The sequence below is a fragment of the Oculina patagonica genome, chromosome 6, assembly GCF_052425735.1.
Source record: "Oculina patagonica isolate OP01 chromosome 6, crgOcupat, whole genome shotgun sequence".
NCBI lineage: Eukaryota > Metazoa > Cnidaria > Anthozoa > Scleractinia > Oculinidae > Oculina > Oculina patagonica.
This window is the reverse complement of record NC_135763.1, coordinates 10,645,132-10,666,473: the sequence shown is the minus strand read 5'-3', so window position 1 is coordinate 10,666,473 and position 21,342 is coordinate 10,645,132. Positions and strand designations below refer to the sequence as shown.

Genomic DNA, 21,342 nt, shown 5'->3' with positions numbered 1-21,342 from the left:
AAACTAATCTGATGACCTCCCTTTTTATTTCAAAATTTAAGTTCTCTTAAAGTAATAAACCAGTAGGCGAAGTTTGGTTAAAAATCTGTGTTCAGTTCTATTTCAGGGTAATGACCTTATTTGGAATCGTGACAACATTTCCGATGATAAATTTTCACATTGCTAGTATTACAGCAATTCAATTTTGGCATTCTATTCTTTTACAGATACTGATCTTTGCATTCTGATGTCTAGTCCTCAATCTTAAACCATAGCATTTAAAGAATTTTTCTAACAAAGACCTATTAAAATTATTTCATCATGTCCTAATTTATAAGACCTGTGGCTTCTTTGGGAAATTTACTTTTTTTTTTCAAGGCTTTAGAGGTAAAATAAATCAAAATAAATACCCCTTGCCACGTTTAATTTGCAAATGGCAGGAAACTGCAAACTAGTGTACGAGCCAATTCCATCTTTTTATTATAAATTTATTAATCTAATTCATTAATCTTACCTTGATGTACATATCTCTACTATAAAACAGTATGGATACTCGCTTCCATTTAAATTTCTTGGCAAGCGCCACAAAGGTAGATTTTGATGCAGATATGGACGATATAGTGCGAAAGAAATAAGGATATGTCTCCGAATCAGAAAGGTCTCCACTCTCCGCCGACGCCGAAATCTGTAAAGTAGAAAAATATCGAAATAAAGTTTCCTCCAGCAAAAGTACAAAATATACGATCACAACTTAGCAGTATTGATCCTTGAAGTGACTGATACCGGTGTTCAACTGAAAGAGACACTGCCACCAGTTTCACTTTAAAATCTCAAGAGCCTAAAGACATATGGAAACTACGAATAGTGGTCCAATTTTGTTAAAAATCACCATGCAAGTGAACTGAAGCGATAAACAAGTGATATTATTGTGATGCCATCAGGAACTTTGGATCTCAACTTGAAAAAGTCAGGGTAATTTGGTCAAGTTTTGTCCTTGTGGACTGTAAAAAACACCTAAAAATTACTACGGCTCCCTTCCTCCTTCAACAATAATTTACGTAATATCTCCATCTTGATGTAAATGTTGTACTAGGTGCATTTTATGTACGAACAGACCTATTCGCCAATGTTAGTACTTTTTACCGAAAGGCATAAAATTAAATCCCCGTGACAGTTTCCCTTTAAGTGTTAATCAGTGAAATGCTCCCAGTTTCTCTGACATCTGTTTTCTAGTCGCCTTGTTCAAGTGTCAGGTGTTGGTAGCTAGAAAAGATGCCACAAGCAGTTATACCTGAATCATTTTCCAATACTTTGCAGTGTCAGCAACAGAAAGCGCCACGTTTGATCTTCCAGGACCTAAAACCAGTGACGGCCTTCCTTCTCTAATGTAATCATAGAGGATTTTGTTGCCAAGACCGGTTTCTCCCTAGATCGATGAGAAAACAATGCCAAGTAAAGTACCAATTCTTTACTATAGCAGTACAATTTTCGTTTTGATTTTTCTAAATCCTTTCAGGAGCGGCTTTCAGTCCCTGCGAATTTTGTCACATAGACTATACATCGTTTTAAAAAAAGGCTTCAATTTGTCTAATTTTCCTCAAATTTTATACGGTTACAATTTATCGGTAATAGAGCTTCGTGTCGCCAGTTGGATTCCACCTATTCCTAATACAATTACTTAGCAGTTCGGATATTGTCACTCCTGTGAAATGGGCTGTTGTTAATGTAAGTACATGTACAGCCATTAAAGCCATTCTCACCTTCGTGTCATTTGCCAACAGCCTCAGTTCATAAGATGGCAAAATGTGAGAGCTGTTGTTAATGTACTCAAAAGCCATTTGCATTGCAGCAGTGATGCCAGCACCCCACCAGGCACGCTTACCACTCAGAGGAGCCATGGAGCCGATGTACAGTGATACTTTGGAAGGCTGTACTTGGGCACGCACGAGGAGGCAAAGAGGAAGAAGTTGCCACAGAATCATATTTACAAAACCTGTGTTAAAAATAGCAAACAACAGTCGCATGGAGCTAATTAAGGAGGCAAAGCTGAAATACAAAATTCAGTTTACCATGCTAAATTCTTTCTTGAAGGGAATGGCAAACTTTCTTCCAAAACTGCTGTTCAATAGCAACTGCTTTTTAGCTATACTAAACAGTCGCAAGAAAGCAACAGAAACGATAAATAAATGTGTGAAGCACAACATTAAGGGCACATTAAATTCAAAATACATTACCTCTTAATGATATTCAGTTAAACATATTTGTAAATGCCTCGTATTTTATAATTCTTTCCCTGCACGGTCACAGATTTAAAACCACTAAACGTTATTCTTTATATTTCAGTCGGTACATAGTCCTTTATAGTTACATTTATGTTTGTAGTTTTTTTTACGTTTTTCTCAATCAGTCCAATATATTTGCATTTTCCCCAGACATTTTCATATAATATAATTCCCGTATTTGTCAATCATCAATTTATCGTCAAAGACTTTTCTTAGCTGTCAATGGCCGATGCAAGGCATACTAATTAAACTATCCATTATGGATTTATCATATACCATCGCTTAAACTCAGCTACGAAAAACGTCCTTCAGACCCCGTTCAATTAGGTTTTCCTTTACGCCTTAGGGCAGGATTATTTTCACGTATTGAGTAAAATAAGTCTATCCGTTTAAATACAAGGTTTATCATAGAGTTTATGCGTTCATTTGCCTGAAAACAATAAAGCGATTGCCGATGGCAAGTTATTTACTTTTGCACTGATTTTTCTTGTTTTATGTCAGCTACACATATGCCGCTAAAAAATGTTTAGTACACCGCTGTAGTTTATTCGTCTTATTCGTGTATTGACTACTACCTTTGTCCTCTGGCGAGCTGGTTTCTTTACCTTCACACGGAAAATGCATGCAATGCTTAAACTTTCGATAAGATATTAAAAAATATAGCATTCATGATCATTAGTACATGTATGATTACATTCAAAGGACGAAATTTTCTTTTATCGAAAATAATTGTCTCCGTTTGCGTGTAAAATAAAAGAAAATGTATTATTAAGTTTATGCATTCGTTTTCCTCAGGACGGTTAACGAATGGCGATGGCAATATCTTATTCTTCTTGCTTAACACCAGTTCATACATGCCGCTGAAATTGTGTTTCAAAGTGATTCTTTTAGGAACAATTACCTTTTTCTTCCTGTGACCTAATTTTTTCTCCTCCTTGGACGAATACTGTTCAGTTTTAATGCAAGACAGTAGTATTTAACAGTCATGATTATCATTCATAATGTGTAATTTTTAACCAATAAACAAAATACTTAACGATCTCTGATTGGCTAAAGGCTCTTTATCACAGTTATATGGAAACAGAAAAACTGGTGCAAGCGTTATTTCATACAATAGAACCCTATTTATTTTTGTTTCCATAGTATTTTTGAAATAGTAATACTCGGTTTGGGCAAACTCGAAATCATATTTGTGGTAACACTTGCCTACGGTTCCTGCTTGAACCACATCATTTTTTTCTCTCCCAAACATTCACTCGTGTTAATTACTGTATTTTTATGGGAACAAAGACAACGTACTTTTTTCTGTAATTATCAATAGACCATATTCGTCATATTGAAATAAAACCCCGTTTCCTTTACACTCTGCCAGATTAAATCAATAACAATATCTTCGGAATATTAAGTAATGCTTTGTAATGTAAATCTTTTTGTGGAGGAAAACCTCAAAATAAAAGTTTACTACTGTTAAAAAATACTAAAGGCGTAAAAATAAAGCAAAAAGGAACGACGTTTGACTCCTCAGTTACAAATGTTATTTTGTCAAAAAAAATTATCTTACCTTATCAAGCACCATCGTGACATGGTCTTTTAAACAGTTGTACTTTATAAAAAAAATTACTAATTGCAGAAAAAGATTTCAAATGACGCTAGAGAAGTGAAGTGGAACAAAACCTAAGAGTTTACCCGTTTTGAAGCTTAGCTCTTAAATTTGGTATTTTAAGCAAACTAAGATAAGGTTTGCACACAAACATTTGTATTGTGTTTGATTAGCAAACGGTTGTCATGCTGTCATGGCGGCTTTTTAGCCGGTCCCGAAAAGTTTGTAATTTTCTTCAATTTATTATTTTTCTACTTAGCTATTTAGTATGGTACCAGTGTAAGTTGATGACCATTAGCTATGGCGATTGATCAAGCGAAGCTGAAAGATACTATCAAGTCAGCTTTAGATGATATGTTTGACACAAAGCTCGCCTCATTGTTAGACACGAAGCTCGAGCCTTTACGAACCTCAATGGAATTTATCTCGAAAAGCTTCGATGACATGGAAAAGAAAATTGTGGCACTTGAGAAGTCAAACGCCGAGCTAGCGAAGGAAAATCAGTTTCTGAGGCAAAAAGCTCCCGTGTATCAAATTCTCTAAATCAAATGAAAACAGCGCTTGACGATCAAGAACAATACATACGGCGCGACTGCCTCGAAATTAGAGGAGTGCCTACTTCGTCAAGTGAAGACACAAACGAAATTGTTAAAAATATTGGCTCACTCGTCAATGTCTGTATTGAAGATAAGGATATTTCTATATATATCCCACAGAATCAAAAGTGGCACTAGTGCGATTTCTCCTATAATCGTGAAATTCACTCGCCGTGGTGTCAGGGACAACCTTTACAAAGCAAGAACCAAGCTGAAAAACATAACTTCTGGAAATCTTGGCCTTGGAAGACAAGGTGAAAATAAGATCTTTATTCAGGAAAGTTTAACTTCATCTAGAAAAGATCTCTTTCACGACTGCAACGAGTTCAAGAAGAAATTCAAGTTTCGATACATCTGGTCTTATTATGGAAATATCTTTCTTCGCAAAGATGAAGCAAGCCCTTCAGTTAAAATAGTGTTCTCCGAACGATTTGGCAAAATTAGAAGGAAAGCACAAACCACCTTCACCTGCTGGATCGGGGGAGTGCTCAACCGATGCTCAGATTGCAGAGGCAGGTTCAAATGATACAAATACAACATGACTGCCATTGAATGACTGGTACAAATCTTTAAGATCTACCTTGCCTTCAGGTGATCTTAGAGCTTTAATAACATTCCTGGACTCACAGCTTCTGATCCTGATACCAACATGCCATCTAAGGTGAACTTTGACTATTATTCTGTCTCTGATTTTATCAATTCTACAGATATTCAAAATTCGAATCTGCCTAAATCATCATTTTCGATTTTAAATTGTAATATTAGAAGTTTAAATGCTAATTTTGATCATCTAACCCAAATGTTAGCCGACTTAAGATTTCCGTTTTCTCTTATTGTCGAAACTGAAACTCTTAAGTCAAAAGATTCCTTTAAGTCCAACAGGCTTGTTAAAGACAATCAAGAGATAACTGATGTCAAATCAATAGCAAATGAATTTAATAGTTATTTTGCAACCATTGGCTCAAGGTTAGCAACTGACATTCCCAATTGTGGGGCCTTTGCACATAAAATTTGTCTTGACAATCCCAGCAGCTCAAGTTTTTTTCTCTCACCAGTTACCAACATTGAAATCATAGATATTATTACTACCCTGAATTCTAATAAGGCAACTGGACCTTTTAGTATTCCAGTAGTCCTCTTGAAAATTTTAAAGAATTATATTTCTTACCCTCTTGAAATCCTATTTAATTGCTCCTTTACAACAGGCACTGTTCCTGATCATTTTAAAATGGCAAAAGTTATTCCGGTTTACAAAAAAGGCTCACCTCTTATGGTATCTAATTATCGTCCTATCTCATTGCTGTCTATATTTAATAAGATTCTTGACAGATTAATGTATAACAGATTAATTACGTATTTTGAGAAATCTTGTACTTTCTTTGACCAACAATTTGGTTTTCGCTCAAACCATTCCACAGTTCATGCTCTTATACTTATGGTAGATAAAATCCAAAAAGCTATAGACAACAAGAACTATTCATGTGGTGTATTCATAGACTTGTGTAAGGCCTTTGACACTGTGGACCATCATATCTTACTTGATAAGCTGGAATACTATGGTATTTGGGGTATAGCATGTTTCGTTCATGACAGGGGGAGGATTGTTCGGATTTTCGGATCAATAGATCAAACACGCCACGCCATGTTTTCACTTCGAGGAACAACAACATCCGGGACTTTATTGACGTCAGATCTTATACATATTAATGAGATCATCCTAACACCCCCACTTGATCTCTTCCTATGTATGTTCTAAAATCACATGAACACGGTCATATTGCTAAAATATAAACATACAGCTTACTATCAGTTGACAAATGAGTAAAACTATAACAAAATATAGAAATCTTGTACATTACTTCTATATTAAAACTCAAATGTCTTAAGAACCAAAAATATAACTCTTGAATTTTTGCAACTTAATCTTCGTAACTGGTTTGGTCATGACATCAGCAACCATATCGGCGGTGGGACAATACTTAATGATTACTTTGCCTGCATTCTGCACATTGCGAATAAAATGGTATCGCACATCAATATGTTTGGATCTCTGTCGATTGACTGGATTCATGGACAAGGCAATTGTCCCCTGATTATCCTCAAAGATCAAAACGGGATCATTTACCTCACCAACATCATTCACTATCTGAATGAGATACATGCCCTCCTGAACTGCCGCTGCCAGGGCAATGTACTCAGCTTCACAAGATGAAAGAGCTACTGTTGGCTGCTTTCTCGACTTCCAAGAGATAAGTGGACCAGCTTTATTCAAACTGAAGCAGTACCCACTGATGCTGCGTCTGTCATCTGTAGATGATGCCCAATCAGCATCACTATAGCCTATCAGTGTAAGACCATTGTCACATTTCCTATAGCACAGTTCAAAGTCAAGGGTCCCCTTTAAGTACCGCAGTACATGTTTCACTGCTACCCAGTGTTCCTTTGTGGGATTAGTTAGAAACTGAGACAGTTTAGTAACAACCCAGCATATGTCTGGTCTGGTGCATGTCATAGCATATACCAAGCTACCCACTGCTTCACGGTATCGCTTTGGATCAACAGGGTTTTCACTGCCAAACTCAAACTTCTGCTCAGAAGGTGTAGGTTTTGGTTTACAATCAGACATCTCAAATCTCTCAAGCACCTTACTGATATACCTCTTCTGGTCCATTTTTACAAAGCCATCACCTTGCTCAAAGTGAATACCCAAGAAATATGAAAGTCTACCCAGATCTTTCATATGAAACCTCTTGTTCAACATCTCTTTAGTTTTAGACAATAACACCATGTCGCTTGCTGCTATAATTATGTCATCCACCCAGACAAGCATAGCAACAAGTCCACTTCCAACCTGTTTGGTGTACACACAATTGTCAACAGGGCTTTGTACAAAATCATTCTCTTGCAAGAAACAGTGTAGTACATGGTTCCAATTCCTACCCGACTGCTTCAATCCATACAGAGATTTGTTCAACTTATACACAAGTTTCCCTTCACTCCCCGGGGGAACTTCAAAGCCCTCAGCTTGATCCATATAGATCTCACAATCAATAGGGGCATTGAGATATGCCGTCTTCACATCCATCTGATGCAAAATCAAATCGTGTTGTGCTGCCATTTGCATTAGCACACGCACTGATGTGAGATTAGCTGTTGGTGCAAACGTCTCCTGATAATCAACACCTCTCACTTGACTGTAACCCTTAGCAACATACCTTGCTTTGTAAGTTTTAGCACCATTGGAACTTTCTTTGATAGTGTACACCCAACGGCCCCCCACTGAATTTTTGCCCTCTGGCAAAGGAGACAAAGTAAATGTGTTATTCTCAGTTAGAGAATTCATCTCTTCCTTCATTGCTGCCTCCCAGTTACTAGACTCAGGTGATTCCATAGCCTCTTGGTAAGTTTGAGGGAAAGCAGAAAATTTGTAACAGTAATCTACACTCGTCAGTACCTGATCACTATCCTTCATGTTTGTGACATAATCTCTCAGGTAAGCTGGGGGTCTTCTCTCCCTCGTGGAGCGTCTCACACTTTCATCACGAGGCTGTGAAGTAGGACTAGGTTCATTCTCAGCCTTAGGTCCTTCAGCAAGTTCATCCAGACCCTCTCCGGATCTGTCAACATCAGATTCACTACAAGTATCAGGGTTAGTATTGTGTCGTGATGGCATGAAATCATCATCACCCAGTGGAATTTCAGTTTGGGTCTGTCGTTCAACATGTACCCCTCTCCTAGGGAACTTCACCACCCTGTACTTCATAATCTTGCCCGTCTCTGGGATTAACACCAGATAGGCAGGACTCTCTTTATCATACCCAAGGAAAATCCCTTTGGTGCACCTGGGATCCAATTTCTTCTTATTCTGCTTATATGCATAGCATTCAGATCCAAAAACTCTCATGTTTGACAAATTTGGCTTCTTGCCAGTGATAGCAAAGTATGCAGTTTGCTTAAGGCGGTTGTTAAAGCACCGATTGCGAATGTACGCAGCTGCCATTACCGCATAGGGCCAAAACCCTTTGCCCAGATTGGCTTGCAGGAGTAAACACCTTCCCATCTCAAACAAGGTTCTCCAGTGTCGCTCTGCCGTCCCATTTTGGTGGGGAGAATGGGGTGCAGACATTTCATGCTTTATCTTATTTTTCTCCAGCAGAGATTTAAATTCCTGAGAAATAAATTCACCACCATTATCCGATCTAATACATTTGACCTCTCCGTATGGTGCTGTGTCTGCTAAAAACTTCTTTGTTGCAGCTACAGTGTCACTCTTACGTTTCAGAAAATATACAAAAATTGCTCCTGAATAGTCATCTGTAAAAGCTATGGAATATCTGAAACCCTCTCTAGAAGCTGGATCGATAGGTCCAGCCAAATCTGTATGAACTAATTCTAATGGTGCAGTAGCACGAGCATCAGGATTCCTATTCCTACTTTGGGTCATCTTTCCTTCAATACAAACATTACAATCTTGGGGTTTACTAGAACTACTATTACTTATTTTCATACCTTCCAGTACACCTTTTAGTTTCAAGATGTCCTCATAATTACAGTGTCCTAGTATTTCATGCCAACCCTTCAGGTCACAAGTATAATTAACAGAGTCAGTGTCATTCTTGTCGAAGGTACTAAGATAGTACAGTCTACAATGCTTCTCGATGTTAAACTTGGTACCATCCTTGTAAACTAATTCAGCAGAGTCAGGATTGAAAGTCACTGAAGCACCTCTTTCAGTCGCAGCTTGCACTGAAAATATGTTCTGCGGGTATGCAGGAATGTATAACGCATTCTTCAGTGTTGCACTGACATACTTTCCAGTGGTATCCATGATGGTTATCTCAACATCCCCTCTCTTGAGTGCCACGTTGTTGGATCTTGTCCCATCTGCTAGCTCGATGTAGTGCTTTTCTGGTGTGAACTTGTCATCAAATTTGCTGAATTTGGACTCGTCATTGATGATGTGAGTGGTCGCACCGCAATCCACCAGTAGGGCATTTGGCTTCCCAGTAGTGTTCCCATTTACATAGGCATTGGTCTCAAATGCAAATGAATGCTCCACTTCCTCATCAGAATCCTCCAAAGTCTCAGAAGCCTGACTGACTTTGTCGGTCTTGTTCTTTCTTTTGCGTCGACATGTTCTGTCACTGTGTGATGAATTATGGCACGTGTTGCACCAGTGCCCCCGTCCGTTCCTGCCTTTGTCTTTATTACCACAGAAGCGAGCAATGTGCCCTGGCTGGCCACATTGAAAACAGGTGATATTCGGCTGGGATTCTTGCTTGTGTTCAGTTTTCATAACTGAGTGATTTCCCGTCGCTATACTCGCTCGCTCTGTGTCTTCGAAGCTTCGTAAGGCCACTTTAAATTCGCCAAATGTTTGTTCTTTCTCGCTCTGAGTAATAACGACAACAAACGGCTTGTATTCTTCTGGTAGGCCTTTCAGTACCATCGCTATGAGAAGGCTATCCGTCACGGTTTCACCGGCATTTTTAAGAGCTGTTGCCGCGGTCTCTGCTCGTATGACATAGTCTGTCACTGTCTCGTGTGCTGACTTCACAAGCGAGGTCAGTTCCGTGTACAACGAGATCACTCTCGGCTTGCCTGTACCAGCGTAGTGTGCTCTTAAAATCTTTAATGCTTTCCTCCCGTCATCCTGTGCATCTCTCATTACAAGGGAAAGGCTTTTGTCGTCTAGAAATTGTATTAACTCCGCGAAAGCTTCTTCATTCTTGGCTGCATTAACGTCCTCAAATTCAGCCGTAGTGATCGTATCCTTCAACTTTTGCAATCGCATGTATCCGAGAAACTTGACTTCCCATTGCTCATATTTCCGTTCATCCCCATCGAAGAGTAGTCTCCCGTACCTTGACCTGGGCCCATAACCTGTTTCGTTCATGACAGGGGAAGGATTGTTCGGATTTTCGGATCAATAGATCAAACACGCCACGCCATGTTTTCACTTCGAGGAACAACAACATCCGGGACTTTATTGACGTCAGATCTTATACATATTAATGAGATCATCCTAACATAGCACATGAATGGTTCTTTTCCTATTTATCGAATAGGAGTCAGTATGTCTCACTAGGTCAAGGAGGTCAAGAGTCAGGCCCGCAGCAAATTCTATGTGGAGTACCACAGGGCTCAGTATTGGGGCCTTTGCTATTCTTGTTATATGTGAATGATCTGCATAAATGTTCCAATCTACTAGATTTCCATCTTTTTGCAGATGATACCAACATTTTCTTGCAAGATCAGAACTTAAAAAGCCTTGCGTTAAAATTGAATGAAGAATTAGATAAAGTTAATCAATGGCTACAATCAAATAGGTTATCTTTAAATATTGACAAAACTAATTTTGTAATTTTTCACCCTCCACAAAGAAAACCTCAACCAGTTAGTTTGAAAATCTCAGGTAGACCTGTGGAACAAATGACCTATGTCAAATACTTAGGTCTTATTATTGATTGTCATTTAAATTGGAAAAAGCATGCACATGAAGTGAGCAAAAAAATTTCAAGAGGTATTGGCATCTTATCTAAACTAAGACATTTCGTTACTAATGACATCCTTACTCAGTTATATTATTCACTAGTGTATCCCTTTCTTACCTATGGCTTAATTGTTTGGGGTAACACCTACACTACAACTCTTAAACCTATTGTAATTCTGCGAAAAAAGACAGTACGAATAATTACATTTTCCAAACGAGATGCACACTCCAGCCCTCTATTTTCACAATTAGGCCTAATTAAATTCATGGATCTGGTTAGTATTCATACTGCCCTTTTTATGTTTCAGTATCATCATAACTTACTACCTAAAGCCTTCGACAATTTCTTCTTAAGTATATCATCTAAACACAGTTATAATACTAGGCTAGCATCAAAATCGACCTACTATATCAATCGTGTTAGAACTAATTATATTAAAAGTGTAAAATAGCGTTCTCTGGTTTAAAAAGTTAAAAAAATATGAGCTTTCGGCTATTTTCCTATAGCCTTTGACGAATGTAAAAAAGATAAAGCGCGTGGTGGAAATATATACAAGGGAGGGTGTGAAAATAATTAAGAAATAAAATACAATAGAAGTGCAAAAAGCTAAAAAAGGACAAAAACAGACAAATTAAGAATTACAATAAGATAGAATATTGTCTAGGTAACGGTTTGGAGTTATTGTCTGCGCCGACAGTTTTGGCAGTGTGCCAAGATTCTAGTGTTCTTCGAATGCGGTAATTGCCTTTGTCTATCACGGTAGCGCCATCAAAGTCAATTGAGTGATTATTTTGCCAAGCATGGTTAGCAACGTTCGAGCCTCTCGTATAATTTTTAAGATTTCGTTGATGTTCCTTTCTTCGGGTTTTAAAACATCTGCCCGTTTCTCCTACGTAACTCCAACAGCAGTCAGCGCACGGAATTTTGTAAACAACATTACATTGGAGATCCAGGGGCTGCCTGAATTTAGGAGAAGGGAATTCTTGTTGCAGGGTTTTAGCTGGTTTGCTTACTACACGGATGTCATTTTTACGAAGTAACCTGGTGAGAGGTTCAGTCAATCCGCGGATATAGGGAAGACATGCGAAACCCAGGGATGTGTCAGATGGATCGGCCCATTTGAAGAACATGGACACCAATTCTTCTGGGGGAGGAGTTGTCGGGGCTGACTTCTTTTTTAATATGTTGGAAATAACTGTTGGTGGGTAGCCGTTGGCTTTCAATGCTTCCGTAACGTGACTAGTCTCGCGTGCTTTACCTTCACAAGTGCTAGGTAGGTTGGCTGCACGGAATAGGAGGGTCGAGGCCGTGCTGACTTTATGTTTTATTTCATGATGAGAAGAATAATCCAGATATCTATCTGTATGTGTCGGCTTCCGGTAAACGTCGATGACAATAACACCATTTTTCCTGGAAACCAAGGTGTCCAAGAAAGAGATTTGGCCATTGTTTTCTTCTTCAATAGTAAAAGCGATTTTTGAGTCAATGGAATTTAAAGTGTCATGAAAGGAGGGGACAGCGTCTTTCTTAATGATGACGAAGCTATCGTCAACATATCTTTTCCAAATCCTAGGTGCAATTGTAGCGGTATTGATGGCTAATTCTTCTACCACCTCCATGCAAAGATTAGCGACAATAGGGCTTACAGGGCTGCCCATAGCACAACCGTGAACCTGTTTATATACACAGTTATTGTAGACAAAATAGTTGTTGGAGAGAGTGAAATCCAATAAAGAGATGATGTCGTCGGTGGTTAGGCTTGTTCTAGATTGTAAAGTACTGTCATTGTTCAGCTTGTCGCGAATGTAATCACACGCTTTGTGGACAGGAATAGCTGTGAATAGCGACACCACGTCGAATGACACCATCACTTCGTCGTCGGAAATTTCCATATTGGCTATTTCTTTGGCAAATTGTGAAGAGTTGAGGACAGAATAGCCATTGTGGTTCTGAATCGGCGATAGGATATCAGAAAGAAACTTGGATGTGTTGTAAAGGGCAGACCCGATGCTCGATACAATCGGTCGAAGAGGGAATCCTGGTTTATGGTGTTTAATGGAACCCCGGATGGCAGGCGGAGAACCGTCGGTAGAACGGAGTTTCTGATAAACTGTTTCGTCTATCTTGTTTTGTCGTTTGAGATCGAGGAGTCTACTGTTCAGTTCCCTTTCAATTTTGGCGAATGGTGACTTGAGGACTGGTTGGTAAGTGTCTCGGTCGCTGAGTAGAGTTTCCATTTTGGAGTCATAATCAGTTCTGTCAATGACAACAAAACAGTTCCCTTTGTCAGCTTTCGTAATAACACGTTCGTGGTCCTGTTTTAGGTTCTTTAGGGCTCTTAATTCAGCTTTGGAGGTGTTGCTGTGTGGTGGAAGTCGGGCTCTGTGAAGCAAAGAGGCGGTGGTGGTTCGTACGGCATCCTTTGTGTCATCGGGAAGGCGGACGATGGCGGCTTCAACTTCGGAAACAATGGTCTGCCCTTTACAACACATCCAAGTTTCTTTCTGACAACAACTATTTTGTCTACAATAACTGTGTATATAAACAGGTTCACGGTTGTGCTATGGGCAGCCCTGTAAGCCCTATTGTCGCTAATCTTTGCATGGAGGTGGTAGAAGAATTAGCCATCAATACCGCTACAATTGCACCTAGGATTTGGAAAAGATATGTTGACGATAGCTTCGTCATCATTAAGAAAGACGCTGTCCCCTCCTTTCATGACACTTTAAATTCCATTGACTCAAAAATCGCTTTTACTATTGAAGAAGAAAACAATGGCCAAATCTCTTTCTTGGACACCTTGGTTTCCAGGAAAAATGGTGTTATTGTCATCGACGTTTACCGGAAGCCGACACATACAGATAGATATCTGGATTATTCTTCTCATCATGAAATAAAACATAAAGTCAGCACGGCCTCGACCCTCCTATTCCGTGCAGCCAACCTACCTAGCACTTGTGAAGGTAAAGCACGCGAGACTAGTCACGTTACGGAAGCATTGAAAGCCAACGGCTACCCACCAACAGTTATTTCCAACATATTAAAAAAGAAGTCAGCCCCGACAACTCCTCCCCCAGAAGAATTGGTGTCCATGTTCTTCAAATGGGCCGATCCATCTGACACATCCCTGGGTTTCGCATGTCTTCCCTATATCCGCGGATTGACTGAACCTCTCACCAGGTTACTTCGTAAAAATGACATCCGTGTAGTAAGCAAACCAGCTAAAACCCTGCAACAAGAATTCCCTTCTCCTAAATTCAGGCAGCCCCTGGATCTCCAATGTAATGTTGTTTACAAAATTCCGTGCGCTGACTGCTGTTGGAGTTACGTAGGAGAAACGGGCAGATGTTTTAAAACCCGAAGAAAGGAACATCAACGAAATCTTAAAAATTATACGAGAGGCTCGAACGTTGCTAACCATGCTTGGCAAAATAATCACTCAATTGACTTTGATGGCGCTACCGTGATAGACAAAGGCAATTACCGCATTCGAAGAACACTAGAATCTTGGCACACTGCCAAAACTGTCGGCGCAGACAATAACTCCAAACCGTTACCTAGACAATATTTTATCTTATTGTAATTCTTAATTTGTCTGTTTTTGTCCTTTTTTAGCTTTTTGCACTTCTATTGTATTTTATTTCTTAATTATTTTCACACCCTCCCTTGTATATATTTCCACCACGCGCTTTATCTTTTTTACATTCGTCAAAGGCTATAGGAAAATAGCCGAAAGCTCATATTTTTTTAACTTTTTAAACCAGAGAACGCTATTTTACACTTTTAATATGTCTCATCCTGGTTGCAGTTCAATTTTTAATAGAACTAATTATGGCAAATTTAATTTACACTTTTCTGGTCCCTCCATCTGGAATAACTTGGATGAAAAACTAAAAAGTCTATCTCTTCATTCATTTAAGCAAACTATGAAAAAGCGTTAGTTAAGTACTTATGGTTAATGCTGGCTTAGTATTTTAATTTTCTTTTCGCTCGTATTAAACTAATATAAACAAATTTTAGTTCAAACATTAACTGGTACTGTTTTTTTTTTCTGTCTTTTCTTTTTTTTCCATGTTCCCTTTTTTCCCTACTTCTCTAAATTAAATTATTATTTATACATACTTAGTTACATTGTACTTATTTTTTTTTTCTGCGTGGTACTTAATTACTTATTACTTGTCTTATTTTACTTTTGTCTTCTTTTATGTACAACCTTGTCAAAGCAATTTAATTTTTTTTTGTAACTACTCAGCTCGTTTAGTTTATTTCTATTCTGAGTAGTTTTTTTGCCTATTTTAGTTAATTTATGTTATGCTGTAATTTATTTTCTATTTAATTTGGCAAAATAAAATGGTTGTTGTTTGTTTGCTGCTGTTGCAAATACAACCGTTATCTTTTACTTGATGATGGAGTCAAGATGACTTCGAAACATCGTACTTATTTCGCTTACATGTATTTTTATAGTAATTTACTGGGCATTTAACGTTTATTGGGATGAGACAACATCATAACAGCTAAACCTGCAACATGACTTCCATGAAACTGCAGTTTAGTACTTTTTTAATATTATTTTTGGTGAAAATAGCCCTCTGCATTAATTTGCAGTTGCAGCACTAATAATATTCGAGTCAATTTTGTCGCACCCCTGTTTGTTGAAATGATAACCACTTTCCAGGGCTAAACTGTGCAAAATATACATATATTTATTGCAGTGGCTAATAGTCAAAAGGTTTTCTCCGTGTTTTCCAAATCTTAAATGCAAGCTTACGTTTCAAATAATGCACTTGTCATTGCCATGCGTGAACCCACGGGGGATGTAGTGTGAAACCTATGGACGCATTCTAGAGTTAACTGAGCTCCAGTTTATGAACATTTAAACAGAAGCCAATGATAACCTTTAAATGGTACTTTTTATTATGTTTTTTTAAAATGTTTATACTTTTTTATCACTTTACGGTCTTTATAAAACCCAGTGTGTAACGATTTAGATACAAAACTGTTTCTTGTGTTTGTTTTAAGATGGTTTGCGAACTGAATTTGAAGTTTTTCAGTGCAAACTTGCGCCTCTCTTGGCGACGAAAGAGTTAGTGTCACTTTTGACAACCAGCTGCTTCGGGATGTATCAAAAAGTTCAAAGCTAAGAAAGGTTTGCCTTATGTAGTCAACAAAGAATATATTGCTCAGAAAATTGAAATTAACTGCGGTATTTGTTCAGCTAAGAATTTTTCGATTTGTATGAATTCCCGCGCGTGAGGAAAGTGATTTGGGAGCTTTTCAACTCTGACCAGTGATCAAGTACAGAAAGTGTTAGTGGTACTACGTATAATTTAATTCATGACATGCTAAAATGTTGTTAATGTAGTGGGAAGATATATTTTTTTGCCTTATTGCGCGACCTCCACGACGGCTGTCTGTGGTTCTTCTGTTATATAATTTTATACTTCTATTTTTGGCCGCTAGACTAATATTTTTTCTTTTGACTTCACGGTAATGTTTACTTCTTTTAAAAGCCATTCTAGACCTCAGAAAAAGGCATTTTTGTGTTTTTAGGTAGTGTGTCGGATATTCTGTGAACTTTAGCCCAAGGTTGCCCGGCTATGTCAGTAGAGAGAGATGTAATTTTTAAGTTTAATTTAAACCTACCTCCCTTTGGGATGTTAACTCCTCAGCGAACTCCGTCTTTTAGGACGCGAGATCGTCAAAGCTTGAACTTGCGTCTGGCTATTTAATCGAATGTTAAGTCTTCCTCTAATGCATTTGCGAAACCTGAAAAAAATAATTTGACAGAATATGATAATTTTCAATAAGGCGAGATACAAATTGATTCTTTGTTGATATTGGAGATGCCGAAGTGTCAGTCTGTTGTCACGCATCAAATAATAGCAAAAGTCATTTTAGATTTTTCAAAGCTGATTTATTGTAAAGCACCACAACAGTAAGATTGCCAAACACAAATACATTTCTTTTTAAAGTATGACAAAAAATGTTTTATTTGTAAAAGTAAAACTAGGAGAAAAGGTAGAGAAGATTGTCTTAAGTTGTGTAAACATGCGACTGATATTTTGCTTTTTCTTGACAGAACTAAACCTCAACTATTGAATATCTGGAGAAGTTTTTTAGTTTTCTTTTAATTTCGGGTGATTAAGACAGAAACAAGTAGCTCTATGATCGCTTCTGTTGTATTATTGCGAATTTTCTTTGTTATTCCGCAATCTTTATTTCACTGAAACATTTTGTTTGTCGAGGCGTGTTTGAGTTTCACTCATTGAGAAGAATAACGAAATATTTGCTTTTTCCCTTGTCCTTTGTATGAAATGTAAATTATTTTGCAGTTCCCGAGTTTCAAAAAATCTCATTTCTAACTCCAACATCCGCTTTTAAAATTTGATTGTTCATAGAGTAAAGTCGCTATTCCATTGTTTTTACAAATGAGGCTATTACGCCATCTTTTCACCCATGTCATTTTTACGAAGGAGAAACGTAATTGCACTAAGTAGTTTTTTCTGATCAGCCACTGGCGATCGACACTAGCATTTATACCTGTCAGCCATCTGAATGGAATTACCCCCGGTATTAATGCTGAGATGAAATAAAGAAGGTGCACAAAGAATATGAATTTGCGTGTTGTCTTAAATTTCCAGTATACAGCTCTCGAGATATTACTATTTCATACCCAGGTTTATATATTTTTGAATACATTTAACTTTTTTGAGATCTAGACTTCTTTGTAAAATCTTTATCACTTGGTTTTTGCTTAGCGCAAGTAGAGTCTACCACGTTCACTCTAATGTTTCACGCAGTTATAAAACGTTGGGTTTAGTGCGATCACTCTATTTTTACAAATACTTTAAATTGTGTCATTGCATGAGTTTCGACATATCAGAAATGGCTATTATTTAAGCTATTTCGATACCTTTTTTGTGTATCATTTGATACATTTTAAGGTTTCCCGAAGCTTTGTGACCATTTGCTGAGAACAAAGGGTTCGTCTTGAAATTTGTGAATTCAAAAGAAGTTGTGTTTCGATTTGACTTGACAACTGGGTTCCACTTCAATGTGGTTAGCAAAACGCGTTTGATAATACGCCCAATATAAATACACCCTCAGCTAAATTTTCTTGTCCTTTACAGACATACGTGTACGTTTTTTAGATGCTTTGCAGTTTAGGAACAACGCATCTCAATAAACGTTGACTAAATCAGCACCCTAAAAATTACTTAGAAGACGTGACCGAACGATACCGAAGAACTTCCAAGTATTCAGTTGAATCCAAAAACTCGAACCCTCAATAGCTAGAACTGCCCGCCAATTAACTCGAACCTTTTTTTATCTCCATCCAGGTCATTTTTTACTAATTTTACCCTCGATAGCTAGAACCCCTTTCGATTCCCCTTGAAGGTTCGAATTATTGGCATTCAACTGTATGCCCATTCAAAGACAAAATGAATAAATCTGGTACAAATGAATTTTTCAGACACATTTCCTAATCTTTAAAATTAAAAGTTTACCTCTTTTTAACGCTTAAGATTAAGGTGGCAAAATAATCAAGATGAAAGTATCGTACCTAATTAACACATCCAACTGTTTTAGATATAATGGTATCTACCTCCTACTTATTTGCCACGCGAACCACTTCCAAGTTGCATTTAATACACCCTTGATTTCATAGTGTGAAGGTAGTTAGCAGATGAAGCATTTTTCAGAATACGACAAGATTGAAACTGAATGCAAAAATCCAAACATGATATTCGGTGGCGCCGACACATAAAGTCACGCCAAATCTAAATAACAAATTTGTATTCATGAGGGAAACCGAGCATAAATTTCGCACCGACAAATAATACTCTGTTAACGGGGTAAAGCTAGATTCTTCTATGTACTTGTTTTATATACAAGCAACTGAAATAGAATTTAACGAGAGTTACCGACCTGGAGCGAGGTTTATCAGTGTATTGCTATATATCTCCTATGATGTCCAGCCAAGAGGAAGGGTCAGTCAAATATTCGTTTGACAACCAGTTTTACAAAGAAACCCGCAGATAAGCCTCAGATAAACACTAGTGAATTCGTGAACGAACAAAAGTCGTTGGTATTCATGAACGGAACTTGCGGTTATTTTTTTTAACGAGAGTCGCACCTGAGGTTTCTTTGTTTTGTTTGTAAAATAGGAAATAACGGCCTGAAGTCCTCAATAGATTTAGAATTCATTATGTTAGGAGATAATACCTTGAAATTCATTTTCAGGGAAAGAAAACATTGTCAAGAAAATGTGCTTTCTTTGCCGGGAAATTAATTGTCGTTGAGATATAAATCAGCATGTGGATTGGAAAGCTCAGTTGAAACAAAAACCCCGTAAAACTCGTACAACACAATATTGAAAAATATGTCATTTTAAGATTCAGGTTCATGATTTTACCTACCAGGTGTTGCTGATTTAACACCAATCGAGATCAATCCATCTTTGCCACGTCTTTATGTCATCGATCCCTAAAAAATTACCCAAAGAAGGTCAAAATTAAATTTGATCAACGATCTTAACTAAAAATATTTGAAAATCTTACTCGTGTGCCCCGATCAAAAAACCCTAAAACTATAACCGCTTGTAGTCCGAACCGATCGTTTTAACATTGTATTTTGAATTACTTACAAACCACCGCTAAAAACAGAAGAAACGCTTGTTTGCATTTCCGATGTATGTTTTGCAAGTTCAGTTCAAAAGATGATTGATCTTTTCTTTATATTATTTATAGCTGGTATAAAATTTCCGTCTGGACTTTCAATATCATACTGTAGCTTCTCATTGATCTCCAGGTCTAGAATTCAATTCCGGACAATTTTACAAAATATAATTTTCCAGTGAGTTTACATCCCACACATACTATATTAAGTGGCTGGAGGCCTTAATAATTCTCAGATTTTCATTGTTATCAGCAAGTCATTTCACGTTGGTTTTTATTACATTGAACTGATACAGTCGCAAAATTTGCATAAAGTTCAGATTGGAAATGTCAGGTGTGCAAGACAGGAACGACTTGCCTTGATTGGATATCAAAATTTCGTCAAAACAAGACAATTTTTAATTAAACTCTGGCAGCCTCCATTATGTTTCTTCCACGATTTAATCGATTTTGAGACCAAAACATGAAGAAAACCCTTGAGGTTAGCCGATTCCGGATATTTTTACCTAAAAGGACGGCTCATTTATTCGTTTCAATTAAACTACTTTTGAACTACTTAATTCAATTTCAAGTCGCTTTTTGTGCAATGCTCTGTTAAGTTTGTGCAATATTCTGTTACGTTTTTATATCAATCCAAGCTAACGTTATAACAGTTTAAGTTGTGTGAATTATTTTGTCTCAATGAAACTTCACTTTGTGTATCAAAAATCAGCCTCTGTAGCTCCGCAGTTCAAACAAGAGACGACATATTTAATACCGCGTTTACCAAAGAGTGACAGTTTATTAAATTGTCGCATTTCAAGTAAGAACCGGACAACCGCCCGGCGAGCGAAAGCCTAAATGAACATAATAAACATCATTTCGTGCACCTTTACGGAAAGCTAAATACGCTAAACAATTCGTATGTGGACGGAAGTGAAAGTGGAACGTCTACCGGCTTGGAAAGTGTAGTTTACGATTTATAACTGAAAAATACAACACTTGGGTTATCCGTTCTTTACTTTCTTCAATATATTTTTCTTTCACGTTAAAAGAAAGGCACAGCTCAAATAATAACGGTCTACATTTTTAACGGTCCTTAAAAAATGATATCGCACTCATCGCATTCGGCTTAGCGCTTTTGTTTTTCACTCCGCTAAGTTTTTCTCCTTACAATAAGTACCTCACATTTAAACTTCATGCTATCTCCTATATAATATCAATAACACCAGGATCTACCGCTCCAATTCCGGTATTGACAGAGACTGACCTAAACATGCTAGTCTCAGCCCCCGAAACGTGATCGAATAACTTACCCTTGTACACGCAGCTGGTGATCTCAATGAAAAGCTGCACGCAACCAGCGGAAAACCAGTCTTGAAATTAATCGATCTTAATACAAAGAATCTGTAAGACTTCGTTGGGACAGCACGTTCCTTTTCTACGCATGCAGCGGATATTAAATAGACAGACAGAAAGAAGCGTTTTTATACTTAAATTTCTTGGAAAAAAAGAAAACCTTTTTGCGGCTTTGCGTGCACAGGGGCAGTTAGTCGCGGCAAAATGAAGTGAACCCGGCGAAAATCGGAGCTGAATGAGCTGTGCTCTTTCAGCCTTTTTTAAAACGTTTGTCGCTCCAATTTTGGCCGGGTTTAGGGGCATGTTAGTCGCAGCGAAACGAGGTAGGTCTCCGAGGGTGGCGGCTTTGGTGTTTTGCTTGTATCACGCTAGGCA

The 21,342-nt window shown here is 37.8% G+C and overlaps 1 pseudogene across 1 annotated transcript in view; it reads right to left on the bottom strand.

The window, feature by feature from the left end:
* The window catches only part of LOC144658678 (gamma-aminobutyric acid type B receptor subunit 2-like), a 32,127-nt pseudogene extending 12,357 nt beyond the window's left edge, over positions 1-19,770 (bottom strand). Inside the window, exons 1-6 of the transcript XR_013571760.1 lie at positions 19,513-19,770; positions 19,372-19,438; positions 16,595-16,717; positions 1,740-1,972; positions 1,271-1,405; positions 494-664 (exon numbers count right to left, since the gene is read on the bottom strand). The product of XR_013571760.1 is annotated as a gamma-aminobutyric acid type B receptor subunit 2-like (transcript). The remainder of the gene's footprint in view (positions 1-493; positions 665-1,270; positions 1,406-1,739; positions 1,973-16,594; positions 16,718-19,371; positions 19,439-19,512) is intronic.
* Between the last annotated feature and the right edge of the window lie 1,572 nt (positions 19,771-21,342).